Source organism: Macrotis lagotis, chromosome 1, assembly GCF_037893015.1.
Source record: "Macrotis lagotis isolate mMagLag1 chromosome 1, bilby.v1.9.chrom.fasta, whole genome shotgun sequence".
Classification (NCBI taxonomy): domain Eukaryota; kingdom Metazoa; phylum Chordata; class Mammalia; order Peramelemorphia; family Peramelidae; genus Macrotis; species Macrotis lagotis.
This window is the reverse complement of record NC_133658.1, coordinates 243,836,714-243,857,684: the sequence shown is the minus strand read 5'-3', so window position 1 is coordinate 243,857,684 and position 20,971 is coordinate 243,836,714. Positions and strand designations below refer to the sequence as shown.

At 36.5% G+C, this 20,971-nt stretch overlaps 1 protein-coding gene across 10 annotated transcripts in view; it reads right to left on the bottom strand.

Moving 5' to 3' along the window:
- PTK2B (protein tyrosine kinase 2 beta) overlaps positions 1-20,971 on the bottom strand; it is a 177,985-nt gene that overhangs the window by 115,872 nt on the left and 41,142 nt on the right. For 8 of the 10 annotated variants that reach the window (XM_074209992.1, XM_074209986.1, XM_074209984.1 and 5 more), the window contains one exon: positions 16,964-17,016. The gene's annotated coding sequence lies outside the window, so the exon portion shown is untranslated. Of the gene's footprint in view, positions 1-6,762; positions 11,804-16,963; positions 17,017-20,971 lie in introns of those variants that run through there. The other 2 variants (XM_074209989.1, XM_074209988.1) reach the window with 1 other exon arrangement.

The following is a 20,971-nucleotide window of genomic DNA, read 5'->3' as shown; positions in this document are numbered from 1 at the left end:
ACTCAGAGGTCATATACCTTGGAACAGGAAGGACCAGTATGTAACTTGCCTGTAGGAAAATACCTGGAGCCAATTGCTAGACCACTCCAGAAGAAAAGCACCAGCCTCCCTTCTGTCTCTTCTTGACTCTATTTTTGCCTTGCAAGGATGACTCTCTCTCTCTCTCTCTCTCTCTCTCTCTCTCTCTCTCTCTCTCTCTCTCTCATCACATATTTCTGGCCTAGGCCTGCTGAAGAACACTGGGCCAGACTGCAGTCATTATGGCTGTCTGTCTTCTCTCTCTCTCTCTCTCTCAAACTTTTTCTAGTCATATTCACTTCTGGCCTCAAAGTACCTGCTGCTTTTCTAGGCAAAGTCTTTAATCTGTACACTTTGTAGCCTTCTATAATAAATCATGAGCAGTTTTAAATCCCAAAGATATAAGTGAATTCATCCACTATTCTCTTTCACTCTCAATCTTTATTAGGTGATCCTAATCTCTCATCCACAACACAACTACATGGGAGAACATTCTGTTTCACAAGGCAGCCAGTTCCAGATTTGAACAATATAAATGTTAGGAAGTTTTTTATACTGAGTTCAAATCTACTTCCCTGGAGCAGTCAGATAGTGCAGTGATAGAGTAATGGGCCTGGATCCAAAAGATCTGAGTTCAAATTGAAGCTCAGATTATGTGACCCTGAACAAGTAAATTAACTTCAGTTTATAACAGTTTTTTCATTTATTAATAAATAATAATCTAGCTCCCAAGGTTGCTATGATGATAAAAAGAGATAATGTTTGTAAAATACCTTTGCAAACCTAAAAATGCTATCTATTTGCTGCTATATAATTTTATTCTATATTAATATTAATAACATTAATATATTATGTTGATTATATCATATAATATTTGATATTATCATTATTATTTATATTCCCAATAATTACCACTTATTGATTCTTGTTTTTTCTCTGGAGCTACATGATACAAGTCTAATTAATCTTCTTAAGACAACCCCTCTGTGAATTAATGATGGTTATCAAATTCTGCCTGTTTCCTCTTTTCAGTGCTTTTCTAGGTTACCAAGATTCTCAGTTCCTTCAACCTTCTTTCACAGGTCACGGTTTCCTGAGTATTACATCATAGATCATTGAAGGAACCTCAGGAAAACTAAGGGCTACGGAAATTAAATGACTTGCTTAAGATCATCAAGTCATATTTGAACCCATATGGCTCCCAAGTCACTCATTCCTCCATCCGATGTTGTTACCCACTGTCCAACTTAGGCAAGTCCTCTAGACTTGCTACAAATTGTCAGCATGGTTCTAGAAATGCAATTCTAAGAATTGGGTATGACCTTTTAGACATATGCTGGCCAGTCCAAAGTATGGTAACAGTTTAACTAGAACCTCTAGTCTCAATCAACTCTGAGTTCCTGGCAGTCAGAGCCTAAAGGCCCAAGGAATAAGTAGATGACTAGAAAAATTGAGAATATAAGATAACTGGACTTCAATAGTGTGCTATTTTTCTAACAATTTCTGAAGGATTTGAGTGTACAGGAAAGTTTAATACCTTTCTTCCTACTACCTCATTTTCTAAAGACCAAATATCACAAGGAGTCCTATTTCTTAGACTAGCATCTCACAACTTTTTTCTTTTTTAAAGTAATAACATACCCAAGAAATTGCTAAAAAATCCTGGGAGAGGTATGACAAATCTTGGTAACCACCTCATGCTTCTTGTTATTGTTTATCCTTCATTTTTGAAGAGGATAATGATATCAGGGATGTGATGCCATAAGATGCAAGTGAATTGGGTTTAAGGGAGCAGGAGGAGTGTTGTGCATAGTCACCAGTCTCAGGATGACCAAGCTGTTAAAGAAACTAGGAATTGTCACTATCGGATATTTTGTCATTTCAGCCCTGTCCGATTAGTTGTGACTCCATTTGAGATTTTCTTGGCAAAGACACTAGAGTGGATCGCCATTTCCTTCTCCAGCTCATTGTACATTTGAGGAAAATGAGACAAAGGGGTTAAGTGACTTGCCCAGGGTTACACAGCTAATTTATGGTCAGACTTGAACTTAGAAAGAGAAATCTTCCTGACTCCTGGACCCAGCACTCTATTAATAGTGCCACCCAGCTACCCTATTGTCACCACTTTATGATGTTTAAAAACACACCCCAAAGATGGCAGGAGGGAGTCACAACAGTCTTTATTGTTTCATGGTAGCATTACTTTTTTATAAAGAGGTAGCATGTTATGGTCAATCAAAAACACAACTTGGTGTTCATCTGGGATAAATGCTTATTTCCACACCTCAGTTTCCTCATCTGAAAAATCAAGGTATTGTACCAAATAACCTTTAATTTCCCTTCTGATTCTAAAATATACAGACCACCCTAGCCTTCAACATTACTCCAGAGGCCCCAGACTACCCCTGGCCACAGAAATCATGTCAAGACCGGGGATATTCTTCCATTATGTTTTTCTTTATTATGTGTAGTTGTTACAATGGTTATGTTTCTTTTCTATTTCTAAGGAGGAGGTGGGTGAGAAAAGGCATTCAAATTTGTGCATTAAAAATATTAAATTCAGTTTTAAAATTGAGAAAATTCTCCCATTTCCCAGAACAGATGTGACATCATTGAATCACAGATCAACAGAATCAATAGAATTCAATAGAATAGAATTCAATAGAAAATAGGCTCAATCAGTACAAACCCTTCACTTAATAGAGAAGAAAACTTCAGCCTAAGGAGATTGACTTGCCCAAGGTTATAAACCTTGGTAATACAAAGATAAAACAGTCTCTACCCTCAAAGAACCTATATTCTGTAAGAGAAGATTTGGAGGCAAAGCCCAATACTTGAAAGCAGTTTGACTCCAAAGATAGCATTCTATACAATGTACCATAAATACAAAATAGGCTTCAGAAACAGTGGTTTGTTGTATCCCATGTGGAATGTAAACTCCTTAAGGGCAGGGAAGTAGCCCAAAGGATAGCATACTGGGCTTGGGGTCAGGGAGACTAATGGTCTTGAGTTCAAATTTGACCTCAGACCTTTATAAGCTCTGTGGCTCCCACTTAACTATTTGACTCAGTTTTCTCATCTAGAAGATGATTTTTGAAGAAAAAAAATAACAAAACAGTATCTTCTCAAGATTTCCCAAAATGGGATCATGAAGAATCAGACATGACTAAACAACAATGATTATTCCTAGGGGCAGCTAGATGATTCAATCAAAAAGGTGAGATTTCAAATCCAGCCTTAGATACCTAGCTAAAAGACCCTAGGTAATCATTTAACCCTGTTTGGCTCATTTTCCTCATCTGTAGAATGAGATGAAAAAGGAAATGGCAAACCACTCCAGTATCTTTGCCAAGAAAACCCCAAAATGGAGTCATGAAGAATATGACAAGACAAAAATGACTGAGCAACAACAAAAAGGACAGAGGTTATTTCACTATACTCTTTGTATTCCTAACACCCAACATAGTGCCTGGCATACAGAAGATACTTAATAAATGCTCATTGGGTTGGATTGGATTGTTGCTCTTCAGATATGTGTTCCAGGTCATTCAGAGAAGAGTAGAGAATCTAGCAAGTGGAAACAAGATGTAGAGTCAAAGAATCACTTTGTCTCTAAAACATCTAGCTCTCTCCTTCCCCACCTCACAACAGTTTTCATGATTTCCCAACAAATATGTAAGGACAGCATCAAGTTGTAAAACATCCTTAGTGCGTCACCTTAACCTTGCTTTGTTTCCTCACTCCTCTTTGCTGATTTTAGGTCAGAGAGGTGGAAGTTGGGGTAACTTCAGTAAGGTATAATATACTTGGCAAGCTCAGGAAGAGCTGGGTTCAAATAACCTTCCTCAAAATATATTTTACCTTATTGCACATGTATAACTTGTATGAGACTGCCATCTTGGAAGGGGGAGAACAGAGAGAAAATTTAGAACTCAGAATCTTTTCAAAAAATGAATGATGAAAATTACAAGTAATTGAAAAAAACAAAATATGATTTTTAAAAATTCTCCTCACAAAGAAGCTTTGTATATATCAATTTCTAAGGTCATTTTCTATTTTAAATTTATAAGCTTAAAAATAGGACATTGTCTTGCCTTCCTTACCTTTTCCCCACACCCCACTCAGACTACTTGTGATATCTTGTAAATTGTAAGAAAAGAAGATATAGATAGATAGTTGGGTGTGAAATAAGATTGACCTGAGTTTAAATTTGGCCTTTGATACTGTCTGGGTTCCTCAAGCACTACCCTAAGACTTATCTACTAAAGTCAGCTAAATTTGGATCTGAGTCAGTTCAGGGAGTTTCCCCACAGGGAATTCTGCTTGATGAAACCACAGAAACTTTGTGTTTAGGGATATAACCTTTTAGAACCGGGAAGAATCTTAGATACCATCTGGTCTAACCTATTCATTTAACTGAAACTAGAGCCCAGAGAAGTCAAGTGCCTTGCTCAAAGTCACACAGCTAATAAATGGAAAGAGTTGAAATAGAAGTAAGAGTTTAGCTTTCCCCTTTAGAAGCAATTGTACCATCTGGATCATAGATTTAGAGCTTTAAAACATCTTAATTATCATTTCATTCAAATCCCTCATTCTACATTTAAGGAAATAGGCCCAGAGAGGTTAAGTGACTTGCCCAAAGTCACATAGCTAGTAATTAGTGGAATTAGGATATGAACTCATATACCCTGACTCCAAGATTAGTTCTATTTCCACCGTGCTGAGTTGCCCCTTTCCTTTCTTTCCTTTTAAAGTTGCCCTCATTGTTCAGTCTAATCTATATAAAAATATCAGCATTGGGGAGGCAAAACCCAGAGAGATCTATCTGTCTCTTGAGAAGACAGCCCTGCATGTGTCCACTTACCAATCCAGCCTAACACCCATCTGTAACAGCATCGTCCCTCAACATGAAATCCTTTCTCTCTTTCCTCCCCCATTATTCTGCTCATATCCTCTTCTCCCCAGTGATCACAAAACCATCCATTTGGAGCCCAAAGAGGCTTTGAAGTCTATCAAACCCAGAGTGTTATGTGACCTGCCGGCATGTCATATCAGAAATATAACTCTAATTAAACACTTTGTCCACAACATCACACTGCCCTCAAATGACATTTATATGCAAAGAAGATATGTATGAATATAATTTAGGGGCATATAAACAGAAACTCTGAAGTAAGGTAAATACTTTCAATAGCATAGAGATTTAAGCACTTGAAGCTAGAAAGGACCTTAGAGACCATCTAATTCAGTGGTCTCAAACTTTTTTCAGGGGGACTCATGCCACTATATTCTTTGCCATCATTTGTCACACTTTATTTTAAAGTTGAGAAACATGCTGAAGTTCAAATGTGCTCAAGGTAGCTAAGATTTTGAACCCAGATCCCAAGTCCAGATTCAGTACTAATTTGTTATTCAGTCATTTCAGTTACATCTGACTTTGGGGGGCTTTTATTGGCAAAGATACAGGATTGGTTTACCTTTTTCTTCTCCAGTTCATTTCACAGATGAGGAAACTGAAGCAAAGAGTTTAAGTGATTTGCCCAGGGTTGTGTTGTTAGGTCCTGAGTCCAGATTTGAACTCAGGAAGATGAGTCGATCACTGCAAGCCTGGTACTCTATCCACTACGTCACCCAGTTGCCCACACCATCTACACTGCTTTGATATAAATTTTTGGTTGATGAAAATATTGGGATTTCTTCCCTTGAAAAACTTTATCCTTATATAAGAATAGCAAATGAATAGCAGATAAACATAGTAACCTCTGATGAAATAGGAATCGCATTTATTTCTCATTTTGTTTTGGGTTTTCCCCTTAAAGAGATTGGATTTCCAGAATTGTAGTCAATGCTGGAAATGAATTGTACAGAATTGTGTCTTTTTGCTGGAAGGGAGGGAAGGAGGGAGGAAAGAAAAGACTTATTAAGTCCCTACTGTGTACCAGGCTCTGTGCTAAGTGTTTTACAAATGTTACCTCATTTGATCCTTACTACAATCCTGGTAGGTAGACAATATTATAATTCTCACTTACAGTTGAGGAAACTAAGGTAAATAGGGGGGGTTAAGTGACTTTCTCAGGATCACATGGCTAGTAAGTATTTGAGACTATATTTGAATTCAGATCTTCTTGTCTCCAAGTTCAACACTCTAGAATCCTGAATCTAAGACCTACCTAGATCTCAGAACTAATCTGTCTGCAACAGTTATAATGTGTTGAAAAACCTAGGTCTCTAGTTTGACCATATATTTTGTTTTATGTTTTAAATAAAAATTTTCTTCCCTTTCTTTAGGGGGAAAAAAAAGAAAAGGAAAACTGGTGTAACAAATATGCCTTGTCAGACAAAAACTCCTGTATTTGTCTGTGTCCAAAAATATGTCTTATTCTATACCTTCAGTTTATCAGCTTTCTGTCAAGAGTTAGGTAGTCTCATGGTTCCATTAGACCTTCAAACATGTACATCTTGACTGGTTTTAGTGGGAAGGAAGAGGCAGGAGAATTAGTGAAATTGAGGTCATCTTCATTTGAGAAAGGTAGAATCTACATTTGATTTTAAAAAAAAAAAGTAGAAATAAACAATTCCTGAAGGGAAAAAATAAATGTAGGAGTTTATCCAAGAGTGTCACCAGGAAATGATAAGGGTTGTAAAGTCACTCTTTCTCAGCCCTCCCTGCCCGGGGAAATGATACTTTTTTTCTAACTTAGCGGAACATTTTACACTTCATTAGAAAGACATAAAAACACTTACCAGATAATTGGCATAGACTTTTAAAAGGGAGCTTCACAACATGGAGTCTAGTTTCTACTCATTCTTCAGAGCCCAGTCCAAATATTACCTTTCTCAGGAAACCTCAGATCCTGCCAGAGAGCTCTGAATCCTCTGAATCCTCATCTCACTTTGAGCTCTCTCTGGTGGCTTCCTCACTTCCACTTTGGTAGTTATTTGCATATGAGTCATCTCACCTACTTGATTTTCCCTTAAGGGAAGTACCTCCCAGCAGCTACGTAAAGAGTGAATGATCCTCCCCCAGGACTGTTAAAAACCAGACTAAGACTAAATGTGAGCAGTTGCTTCAATGTGCTAAAAGGATGCTGAAATCTATGATGTGAATGCTGGGTGAATAAAGGAAGACATGGCAATTAGTCAATGAAGAGCAAGAACAGGTAGCTTTGAAAAAAGACTCCAAAAGACTGGAGAAAACCTGGAGAATGCCTAGCCCAACCTCTGACTTTATGGAGAAAGCCTAGACCCAGAAAGATGAAATGATCAGTTCAAAGTCACACAGAAGTAACAACCCAACACTCTAGTCACACCTGGCTGCCTCAATTCTAATCAACCAATCAGTAAGTGATTATTAAATGTTTTCTAGGTGTCAATCTCTGAGAATGCATAGATAAGAAACATTTCTTCCTTCAAGGAAGTCACTTTTTAGCAGGAAAATCACAGGTACACATAGAAATAAATACAAAATATAAGCAAAGAAATTATGAGGTAAAGAGGTCGAAGGCAGTAACCTCTGGGTGGAGAGGGGTGAGGGTGGAAAGCCGGAAAGACTTCCGGTAGAATGTGGTCCCTCAGGTTACCATTTTGAAGGAAGCTAGGTCTACTAAGAAGCTGGGGAGGAAATACATTCTAGATTAGAAACAAATCATGTAAAGGCATACTAATGGATGATGGAATATTCCAACAGTTTAAGAAAATGCCAAAAAAAGACATCTTGCAGTCTGAAAAGTACATATGAAAAAGGGAAAGCAGGCAAGACCAAAGTCTTTCAACTTTTAGGATAATGATATTTAATTACAAATTAGGGAAGTATAAACAAAGCTTTCTAAGTATGAATAGAATTCTGAAGTAAAGAAAATACCTCCATTCATATAGGACTTAGATCTGGAAAAGACCTTAAAGATCATTTAGTTCAGTCCTCTTATTTTGTACAAAAGGAAACCAAGGCTTGCTTGAGAAGTCATTTGCCTGATGTCACCCTTCTAGTCACTGGAAAAATCAGGATTTAAACTCAGGACTAGCTAGACTATGGAATGATTCCTTCCAATACTAAATACATATTACTGTGATCCAAATTCAGTGCTCTCCTTTGGGATCAAAAGCCTTTTTAAATAAAGAAATCTCATACTAATAATAAAGCAACAAAAAAAAAACTTCATAAACCACTTGAAACAGGGCTGATTTCTTTAAAATCAGGAGATAGCAGTACCTTAATATCTGGTGGTCCCTAAGTGGAAGGTCAAGAAGGTTTGCCCTCAGTAATGCTGTAGAGCCTGTCCCACTGGTTCCCTATACCTACATGCCCCTTTCCCCTTTTCTCTCATTAGTGATGCTTTCCCTACTGAAGGCACATAGTGTCCTACTCTTTGCTTGCATAGCTCCCCCATCAAAACATCTTCAGAAAAAGTCTAAGACATCAGTCACCAATATTCAGTGAATGACTGGTTGCATTCTATCGAGTCTAAGAGTCAATCAACAATAACATTATCAATAGGCAGCTAGGTTGTGTTAGACTTGGAATCTAGTAGCCATTGCAAACTGTGTGACCCTAGGCAAGTCACCATAACCCCCCCCCCCGACTTGATTTCCTCATCTCTAAAATGGGAATAATAATAATAGAATCTATCTCAGAGGGTTGTTGTAAAAATCAAATGAGATGAAGTGTCAGGCAATCTGTAAACCTTAAAGTGATATAATCACTATCATTATTCTTATTATTGAAGTATAAGTTTATATAGTATTTTCGGGTTAAAAGCATTTTCCATACAGCAACACTATGAATTAGATTTTTTTATCAGACCTACTATATACCTATTATGCTTAATCACTTTACAGTTATTTCCTCACAATTTTATCTCCTTACAATTTTATTGTCACAACAATCCTGAGAAATGGATGCTAATATTATTATTCCTATCTCACATATTTTGTTACATATATGTCATTATTATCATTATCCCTATTTTACAGCTGAGGAAACTGAGGCACACTGAGGTTAAGTGATTTGCCCAGAATCACACAACTAGTGTCTAATCAGGTCTTTCTGATTTTCTAGTACTCTATTCATTGTTCCCACTAATTGTGCAAATATTATTATCTAGTAGTGTGGATATTACTATTCCAATTTTATAAGTAAGAAAATTGAGGTCCAAAGCAGTTAAATGATTTGCCCAAGTCACAACCCTAGAAAATATTCAGGCCAAAACTCAAGCTCAGTCAATTCAACCATTTCAATTATCATTTTTCAGTCAATTTTTTTTCAGTCAAGTCTGACTCATCATCTCTGAGACCAGATTTGAACTCAGAAAGCTAAGTCCTCAATCCTCATCTGTAAAAGAAGGAAATAGGATGAGATGACCCAGAGGTCTTTTCTAACTCTGAATCTAGGATCTGTCATTTCAGAGGACCCTCTTGCCCCCACAAGAAACTATCTACCTGATGGCTAAACCTTCCAAAACAGTAGAAAAATTCTACAAAATATTTATTATAACAGAAGACATTTCATTCTTTAATTTGAGATATATTTTCATTATAATTATATAATACCATACAGTAGATTCCAGCCCTCGATGTCATCTCATCTAATCTCCAATTTTTACAGATTGGGAATGGGGGCCACAAAGTTTAAGTATCTTAGTAACTTGCACAAGATCACTCAGGTAGTAACAGAATCAGGATTTTAAACCCAAGTCTTCTTTCTTTAAACACAATACCCTAGGGGGCAGCTAGGTGGTACAGTGGATAAAACACCAATCCCAGAATCAGGAGGATCTAAATTCAAATATGACCTCAGATACTTAATTACCTAGCTTTGAGACCTTGGGCAAGTACTAAACCCCATTGCTTTAAATAAATAAAATTTTTAAAAAATGAAAACAATATTCTTGTCTCTTCTTTCCCAGCTTCTTCCTATGTCCTATTCTGCCCCAGTGTTCATTTATCAGGTCTCTTCTTCTAGATCTCTCTTCATCTCCTCCTATCATCACTTCCCCATCTGAACACAGCTCTAGTCTACAAACATAGCTACTATACTATACTATTACATAGCTACTTTACAAACATAACTACTATACTACATAGCTACAAACATAGCTACTATAATATACTATACATAGCTACTTTACAAACATAGCTACTATAATAGGAGACATTAGACGGAGAGCTAGAAAGAACCTCAGAAACTATCTAAACCAACAACCTTCACTTTACAAATGAGGACTGAGGCCCAGAGATGGTGAGCAACTTCTCTAAAGAACACCAACTGATAAGTGGCCAAGTAGAGATTTAGAGTCAGTCAACCTAACTCTAAAACCTTCTCTTCCCTTCCTTTTCCTTCTGTTCCCTCTGTCCCAAAATTCATATATCTATCTTATATTTCTAGCACATTTGACATTATTTAGTTAGTATCTAATTATATTTTCATACTGTAATCTCAATTATAAGATGACCTGGAATACATCCATACACATACTATGTTCTTCCTAACCTCTGTCAATAACAACATATTTATTACTTTTAATAATATTACTATAAAGACTGGAACTTTGAGTTCACTATTGTAGGGAATTGTTAGGTTAAGAAACTATACAGGTCAGAACCTTCTCTTCAAATTATAGCCATTTAGAACTGCTTAGAGCTCAGAGAGATTGGAACTTGCTGGGATCACATGAACAGTATATATGAGAGGCAGGATATAAACCTGGACCTTCCTGGCTTTGTGGCTGATTTTTTTTACTTATTACAACTTGCTGCAGGTTTGTTATGATAATATTATATAATACCATAATAAACAATAATGCTGTTGTGATATTAAATTATTTCTTATCATTATTATTAATGTTTTTGCTCTTATCCATAATCATTAATCTGTCAGTAATGACACTGGGGCACATTACTAAACCTCTCTGGATTTCACAGGATCATCAATTTAGAGCAAGAATGCATCTAATGTCTCTGTCTCCTTCAATGTCTCCTGTTATAGTATCTATGTTTGTAAAAGAAGGGAAGTAGACTAGAACTGTGTTTAGGCAGGGAAGTGATAATAGGAATAAATGAAGAAAAATCTAGGGATCAGCTATGTAAAATGGAGGAGTTAGACTAGGTAACCTCATGGGTCCCATTGTTTTCTAATTTTCTATGACAAATTGCTTTAATGTTGACATACATTTCAGGTCTGAGGAATCAGCCATATATTTATGATTGCCTAAAAGGTGCAGAGTTCAAAGCCCTGTGGATGCATGGTTAAGAACAGACACTGAACTTGCCTTCAGGAACCTACAGTCTATCAGTAGAGGAAAAAAACCAAAGCAACTCAAAAATCCATAAATTCATAAAAAGATTTACTCACATGTACTAATGACAATATGAACAACTTGATGTGTAGCTCTCAGAAACTGAAAGACTTTATTCAAGCAAATTCACCTCAACCTGTGAGGTGAAAGGGGAAAATTCCAAAAGATAAAAGATATTTACCATATTCAGCCAATCATCACAGACTAAAGAATAATATGGTTTTTCAGCCATTCCCACAAACAGAATAGTAAAAAACCTTATCTTTTAATAGGAAAAACTCCTTGGAGGAAAAAAAAGACTTAAATGTGCATGTACGTATATAGAGAAATATAATATATTTGAAGTCAAGGGAAGAATAATTAGTAAATATATTGTCCTCTGTTTATACTTCAGGCAGATGAACTAGCACATAAGAAATTAACCGATAAACATGCTTTGTTAATAATTTATGACATCTATAATCAAGTCAAAGAATATTACTAAATAAATAATATATCTATATATTTATATAAATGTAAATAAAATATATATTTATGTAAATAAAATATTACTAAATAAATTATAGATCTACTAATTGTATTTCAGTTGATAAAAGTTTTATTTGGTCTTTTATTTTATGATAAAGTATCTATAGGGATCCATCACCAGTTGTCCTGACCTATGTCTTGCCAATGGATTCCGATGACTCTGGAGAATAGAATGAGGATGATGACTTTGCACAGCCCTTCATCCCTTAAATCCAATTCACTTGCAAGTCAAGACATCATCCTACTACTGTCACTAGTCCTCTTCAAGAATGAAGGATCAACAATTACAGCAACAATAACTTATTCTTCATGATTGCTACATGACCCCTTCTTCTTTCCTTCCCTATATTTACACTTTAACCAGGGTAAATAAAATTCCTTTTTAATTATTTTTTAAGTCATTCAATCACATCTAACTTTTCATGACCCTATGGATCATAATGTCCATGGAGTTTTCTTGGCAAAGATATTGGAGTGATTTTCCATTTCCCTCTCCTATTTTACTTATAATACAATTGAAAAAAACACTGGATTTTAGGGTAAATCATTCACAAATTTTAATCCTGGAAGGGACTTTGGCAGACATCTAGTCAATTGAAATCCTTATATTTAAAAGCAGCCCCCTCTACAAATTATTTTACAAGTTTATATGTCTTCTACTTGAAGACAGTCAATTAATTACCTCCAGTTTCACATTAGGACAACTCTAGTTCTTCCTGATGTGAAGTTTAAATTTACCTGTTATTCTAGTTCCATGGGTTGTTTCTCCTTTATAAATTCAAACAGACCAAGTTGAACACAACAACCCTTCAGATAGTTGGAAAGGAATTAGTTTCTTTCTGGTGCCTTCTCTTCTCCAGGCTATTATATATCTGTATCTGTATCTGTATCTGTATCTGTATCTGTATCTGTATCTGTATCTGTATCTGTATCATCTGTATCTCTAGCTCTATCTCTATCTCATCAACTATATCTATATCTATAGATAGATCTGTGTGTGTGTGTGTGTTTGTGTGTGTCTGCGTGTGTGTATCCCTTAGTTCCTTCATCTGATCCTCACATGGAACCAGCTTAAGGCCATTTACCATCTTAGATTTCCAAATGTTCTTCCATATATCAGTCTGCTTAATTTCTGACATAAAAACCCAACACATTCTCCCTTCCCCTGCAGTAAGACAAGATAATCAACCAGATCTCCCTTGGAATCAGTCCATTGAGTCAGAGGACATGGATTCAAACCCTTCTGTGCTACTTAACTGTGACTTTGGGCAAAGTACTTGACTTCTGTGAGTCTCCGTTTCCTTATCTAAAATTAATATGTTTGACCAGATAACCTCCAGGTTCCCTTTTATTTCTGTATCTGTGATCATATAATCTATGGGATGTCCCTGACATCTGCTTCAATATATATAAATATATATATATATATAATTGAATATTTTAATAGCTCCATGATCTCATCTCACTCTTGAGGACACACCCTTCACTGTCCATCTATACTTTCTCATCTTTTTCTATGTTTTTCTGTAAGTTCTCTGTTGAGGATCTACTCAACATTCAAAAGAACTTCCTCTATCTTAGTTCATTTAAAAAAATCTACAATGAAAGAATAAGATGTGTGTGGTTAGTATGTTTTACATGTATTTTACATGTATAACTGATATTATATTCCTTTGCCTTCTAAATGGGTGGGGGAAAGGCTGGATGAAGGGGGAAATTTGTAAATCAAAATTTTAAGTGCTAGAAACAAATAAACGAATAATAAAATATGATATGGAAAGCATGATAGGCATGGAATCAGGTGTCATAGATTCTGGTCTGAGGTGTGCCACTAACTAGCTATGTGATCTTGAGCAACTCATTTAATCTCTCTAGATCTCAATTTACATCTGTAAAATGGGTGTTGAATTAGATTATCTCTAAGGTTCTATGCAAGTACAAATTCTGTGATTCTATGAACTTCTGTAATATCATTCTAGTGAGACTTATTTCTGTTGTTCTTATGTTCTTATGTAACTAGAGTTCTGTTGTTAATCAAGTCAGAGCGTTCATGACCTCATTTGGAGTTTTCTTGGCAAAGATATGGAATTGCTTGCCATTTCCTTTCTCCAATTCATTTTACAGATGAGGAAACTGAGGTAAGCAGAGTTAAGTGACTTGCCCAAGACCACACAGCTAGTAAGTGGCGGAGGCTATATTTGAACTCAGGTTCTCCTGATTCCAGGCTCGTTGCTTTATCCACTGTACCACCTAGCTGTTTTTCTCACGGGATTAGGAATCCTTTAAGCATAGAATAGAAAGAGATAGGGAGAAACAATGTGGGACCTGGCCCATTGCAAAACCCTTGGCTTCAGAGCCAGGCAAAAATGTTAACATTCTTTTCTGACCTGATGTCCTGCTCTTCAGACGAGGGTTTAGGATCAGTTCAATACCTTCTGCAGGAGTTTCTCCTCAACTTCCAGGAGCTAATATCTTCCTCTCACATACTCTTCTCTTGTCTTTTTGCACATGTTGTCTCCTTGTTAGAATACAAGCTCCTTGTGGGCAGAGATTGTTTAGTTTCCCCAGGGTTTAGTCTATTGCTTGGCATATTAAAATATGACTCCCATTAAAATGGCAGATCTTTAAAGGCAGGAACCAAATTTTTACATTTCTTTGTATCCCTAGAATCTACCACATTGCAAACACTTAGTAAATGTTTGTGGATTATGTGACTGACATATAACATTTTTTCAATAAATGTTTATTAAATGATTGAACTGAATTGGTAACAACAGTGATATAGGGTAAGCTCACTAGTTCCTAGACAGAAAGAAAGCCAGATCTGTCCTTTGCTTTGCTTTCTTTGACCAAGGTTCATGTTTCCCAACAAAGATATATTCCTGCCCTTTACCAATGGGAACAATTAGCCCAAAAACTTCTTGCATCTCCATTAAACTATCATGGTCCACTACACATGACCAGCTCTTGGTAAATTTGTGAAGTCAATAAAATTTGTTTGAAAATTCCCCTACCTTAGGAGAGGAAAAAAAGGTGGGAGAGAATTTGGAGTTCAAAATTACCAAAAATGAAGGTTAAAATTGTTTTTATATGTAGTTGGGGAAAATAAAATATTAAAAAAATTTTTTAAAAAAATTCTTGGGGCAGCTAGGTGGCACAGTGGATAGAGCACTGACCCTGGAGTCAGGAGGACTGAGTTCAAATTCAACCTCAAACATTTAATAATTACCTATGTAATGTTGGGCAAGTCACAACCCCATTGCCTTACAAAAAAGCAAAAAAGAAATTCCCTCACTTTCTTTCAGCAATACACATTATCTCAGTCTATTCAATTTTATCTTCTCCCTTCTCTCCCCACATCTAAACTTACTTTAAGAAATTATCTGATAAACTTATTTGCATTGCTAGGTATAATTTATAATCTCAGGCATCATTTTTTTTAACTTTGTTATTTCCATCAAGGGTACCACAATCCTTCCAATTACCCAGGTCACCAATCATGAAATCATCTATCCTTGACTCTTTACCCTCAACCAGCTCCCATATCCAATCAATTGCCAAATCCAACATCTTTGACATTCATTCCTTTATTTCTACTTATTTATATTCGCCCCCTCTATTTACATGAGCAACATCCTAGTTCAAATCCTTGTTACCTCTTGCCTGTAATATTTCAAGAGCCCCCAAATCAGTCTTCCTGCCCTCAGCTTCTACACTCTGCTATTTATTTTCCACATAGCTGTTAAATTACTATCCCTAAAGGTTAGGTCTGACTCATCTACTCAAGAAATTTTAGTTGTTCCCTATCGCCTCTAGAATAAATTATAAATGCTTTTATTTGATATTTAAAGTCTTTCAAAATATGATGCCAGCTTATGTTTTTGAACAAATTGCACATTTCTCTCCCTATGAACTCTACGTTCTAGCCAAAGTGATCTGCTTGCTGTTCGCAACATTCCCTCACTAAGTCTTTACCGAAGTTATCCATTATGCCAGTAATGCCTTTCTGCCTCACCTTCATCTCATAGATTACTTCAAAGAACAACTCATTGGCTTCCACTTATCAGGTATGGTACAGTGAAAAACCTTTGGTGAATAATTTAAATTTGATGGCTGCTGAGTTCCCTTCCTTTTTTTGTTTATTTTTTAAAATTTATTTATTTTTTATTTTTATTTTCATCCAATTGTACATGTATATTTCCAAGTTACAAAATTTCCCTCCACCTTTCTTTCCCACCCCCCCTCCCCTCAGTTGGGAACAGTCAGGTTAGCATTTTACATACATATTTTGTTAAACATATTTACAAATTACTAATTTTGGATATGAGGAATTAGGGTTAAGGGAAAGAGATACATAAGAAATAATTTTTATATAAGGTGTCCATCAGATTTGGTAGTGGTGATTTTTTTTTCCTGTGTGTTTTGTTTTGTTTTTCTTTCTCTGGGTGGGGATAATATAGACCATTACCAGTCTAATACAGTTGTCCTAGCTCTCTGGACTGTCAAGAGGAGTTGCTTCCATCAAGGTTGTTCATCTCACAATGTTATTGTTGATGTGTACATTGTTCTCTTGACTCTACTCCCTTCACTCAGCATCAGACCCCATAAGTCATTCCATGCTTCTCTAGATTCCAACCATTTATAGTTTCTTATAGAACAGTAATATTCCATTAGTATTCATGTACCATAACTTGTTTAGCCATTCCCCAATTGATGGGCATTCCCTCAATTTCCAATTCTTTGCCACTACAAAAAAAGAGCTGCTATGGATATTTTGGAACATGTAGGACTTGTACCATTTTTTACAATTTCTTCTGGATATAGTCATAGACCGAGTTCCCTTCCAATGATCAAATCCTAAGCATTGATTCTCACCTGAGTTTTTTAACCCTGGGACATTTGCATGCTGCTGTTTAGGTATGACTCCAGAGTAATGGAGAGAATGCTAACATAAAATTTCATGTCTAAATGAGGGAAAAAATTTGTTTGAGAACTTTGGAAAGAACAGAAATGAGAGAAATAACTATGGAAGCAAGAGGTAAGGTGTAGTAATGTGAGTGCATAAGTGCATGTGTGTGCATGTACATATGTGTGTAGTATATATATAAGTCAAAGGCTTCCCTTACCTGGCACCAAGAGGTCAAAGCTCAAATCTCAGTTAGGTCTGGCTTCACTGGTACTGTGGAAAGAAAGAATTAAGATATACCAAGGGTTATAGATGAAAAGAACCTTGGGGGTCATCTAGTTTTATGGTATAAAATTATAGAAAATAAACCATACATAAGAATCTCTATAGACCTCTTATTGACTTGAAAAGCCATAAATTAACATTATGTTCTATTGCATTTTCATTTTGTCCAATATTTCCCAATTGCATTTTACATGATCCACACTTAGGAGTGGAGTACAGGCTTCATTGTGATCCATAGGCCATATGTTTGTTTTATCATTGATGTAGTCCCTCGTCCTATAAGTAAATTGAGACCCAGAGAGGAGGTCACAATTAGTTAATAGCAGAGATGGGACTCAAATCCAAGTATAATGACTCCTAGTTCAGTGATCTTTCCATAATAGTAGACATTTCTTTGATCCTTACTCTGAGTATCTCTAAAATTAAGAGGACAGCTCATTGGTGGAGTGGTTAAAGTAGGGGGAGAAAAAGTTGGCTTTGTCCTGGGTCCTGAGTTTCTTGTTTGGAAATGGACTTGAAATCCAAGCAGCAGTGATAGGAACAGATCAAGGAATTGTTTTGGGTTATATCTTATTCAGTTAATATATCCCCAGCAACCAGGATAACTCTTAGCTAGTTAAATGCCATATTGATTTACCATTTGCAAAGTTCATCAACTTTGCTGGAGTGATTTCCAATTTGGCATAAGGGAAAGAGTGCTAGGGATAGTGGGGCAGCTAGGTGGCACAATGGATAGAGCACCTGGAGTCAGGAGTACCTGAGTTCAAATCCAATCTCAGACATTTAATAATTACCTAGCTGTGTGGCCTTGGGCAAGCCCCTTAACCCCATTGTCTTGCAAAAAAAAACAAAAACAAAAACAAAAGAGTACTTAGGGATAGAGTTTGGCGAAGACTTCACTTTGAATTGAACCTCTACACAAACTCTCCAATCATGGGCAAATTCATGAACCCTTTTGAACCTAGAGGAGATAGGGTGGTACAGTGAAAAGAACACAGATCCCCAAGTCACAGAATCTGAGTTCAAATCCTGCCTCTGTATGAGCTTGGGCCAAGTCATTTCATCTCTCTAGGCCTTAATTCCTTCAAGTGAAAAATGAGGGGTTTGACATATATGACATTTCAGGTCCATTCCAATTCTAACCTATGATTCTTGGTTTTTTCATCTAGAAAATGAAAATAATATTACCTTTGGGAATCACTTCATTAGAGTCATTTTGAGTATCAAATAAAAATGTATAACTTAAAGCACATCACAAATTTTAAAGTGCTATAGAAATGATGACCAATATTCGGGTTTCATCCTACTCTGTTCCCCTGGAACATCAATTCTTCTTTCTCAATTGTCTACTGTGCATTTCAAATGAAGTGTCCCAACAACAACAATAATAATAATAATAACAATGTTTGTCCTTCATTCTTGAAGAAGACCATGACATCAAGGAAGTGATGCCATAACAAGCACATGGATTGGATTTGAGTGGAGGAGTGCTAAGCTAAGTCACCAGCCTAACTTTTTCCTCCAGAGTCTTCTGGGTCTAGTGGCCATATAGGAATCAAGATAACTGCAGTTGGCCCTGGATATGAGGCAATCAGGGTTAAGTGACTTGCCCAAGGTCACACAGCTAGCAAATGTCTGAGGCTGGATTCAAATTTCTGTCCTTCTGACTCCAAGACCAGTGCTCTATCCCCTGCTCCATCTAACTACTCCCAACAACATCTCATATTTGACACATACAAATCAGAATTCTTTATCTTTCCTTCTAAGCTCCCTTCCTCCTCTAAATTTCCCTATTTTTGTCACAGATGCCAATATCCTTCTAGAACCCAAGATTTGTAATCTTAACCCTCATTCTCCTTCACCCCACATATCCAAGTCATTGCCAAATCTTGCCTTTTTTTACTTCTGCAACATCTCTCCCATCTGATCCCTTTTTTCTATGTTCAATTCCACCACCTTAGGTGAAGTCCTCTTCACCTTTCCTCTGGATTATTACAACATAATCGATCTCCCTGCCTCCAGGGTATCACCATTCTAAACTAGTCTACATATTACTGATGAAGTAAATTTTCCTTAATAATAATAATAATAATAATAGCTATCAAAAAGTTATCATGAGCCAAGAATTATGATATGTATGTATATACATATATATATATATATATATATATATACAATATAAAAATGAAGACAGTTAAGGAGGTCATACTCCCTCAAGTAGTTTACATTCCAGTGTTTGACATAATTCTAACCTTATGCAATATTGATTGATTGAGTGAGTGAGTGATTCTAGCAAGTAGACAATACATCTAGAGAAATGGTGGCCAGGGACTCTTATTTTAATTTGGAAAGTCATCTGGATAGTATATGAGGCTACAGAGGAGAAAACTGACACTCCTTCCAGTAAGAATGATATATTGAGCTGACTTTTATTTCAGACTTGGAAGGGAAAAAAGGTGTGAAGTACCTGGAAAAGGCAGTGTATGAGAAGTGAATTACAGTGAACATAGCTAAAAATGCTTAGATATAGTGGGCTAACTATAGCCCACTCCAAGGCATGGAGTTGGGTCCTGCTGAACAAAAATATGAATCATATTTACTGAGAATAGAAGAAAAGTCTTAGATGGCAAGATAGTAGGAGTTAACTCTACTTTTCAGTACCATTAGTCAAGTGTATATATACCTTTCTAAGTGGAGGGCTAAGGAAATCCAATATAGCTTCAGTTTCCACATTCTCCTTCTGAGCATGTTTTAAACCAGATGTTTTATTTCTTAGTCCCCCCCCCCCAAAAAAATAAGTGTCTATTGCTAAATGTCTATTGATACCCTTGTTATGCCTTGTTATGGTATGGAGGTTTACCATAGGAATGCTGACAAATGTTTAACAACCATCTAAGAAGGGGGTATGTATATACAATGCATATGCAAGTTACACTTTTTTTGGTAGTTTTTGCAAGACAATGGGGTTGAGTGATTTGCCCTAGATCAATGGGGCAGGTAATTATTAAGTGTCTGAGACTGAATTTGAATTCAGATTCCTGACTCCAGGGCCCATGCTTTATCCACTGCACCACCTGCTGCCCACAAGACACACATTTTAAATTTCATCAGTCTTATTAACATTTTCTCCATCATGAATTCAGGAGACACTTAATGTAGTCAGTTCCATTGGCTTAAGTAGGTCATACATAAGGACTGTCTACTCCAAGGTATGGAGTCAGGAAGCATCTTAGATAAAAACATTGCTACATTGATAAAGAATAGATCTCTTGATACACTGTAGGAATATGTATCTGTGTAACATGTGTGTGCAGGTATGTATACCTGTAACTTTGTTTTACAGAATAGGTAGTTTTGCATAGTGAATAAAGAGCTGGCCTTGGGTTCAGGAAGAATTGGTTCAAGTCCTAACCCTGAAACATCCTGGCTGTGAGACTCTGGGTAAATCACTCAGTACCAGAGTCAACTCTCTTAAGACTACAGAGTAAGTCAGACCTTGAACCCACAAGTTTACAAAGGGTGTGTTACAGTCATATGGAACTTATCCTTGCAATCACATATGCATATAGGAGTTGCTTGGTTTGAGAACTGCTGTTCTAATCACTCTGTTACACTACCTCTCATTGTTATTACAACTATAATTTAGCTTGCCATTTTGCCATGGAATATAAATGTCTTAGATTCTCCCTCCCAAAGGAAACCCTGGCTACTGGTCCATCTCTTTTAGAAAGTTACTTAACTCCTAAAGACCACTAAAAAGTCCCCAGTAACCAAGAACTTCCTACTCTTAAAACCTTGGAGGAAGGATTTATTACAGAGATTAGGGACTGATTCCCAAGCACATGAGCTGCATTTAGGGCATGTACAAACCCATTTGCTGGTGTGGTGTTTTTTTTCTTCTTCAAGTAGGGAGGACTATACACACATACAAGCTACAACTAGA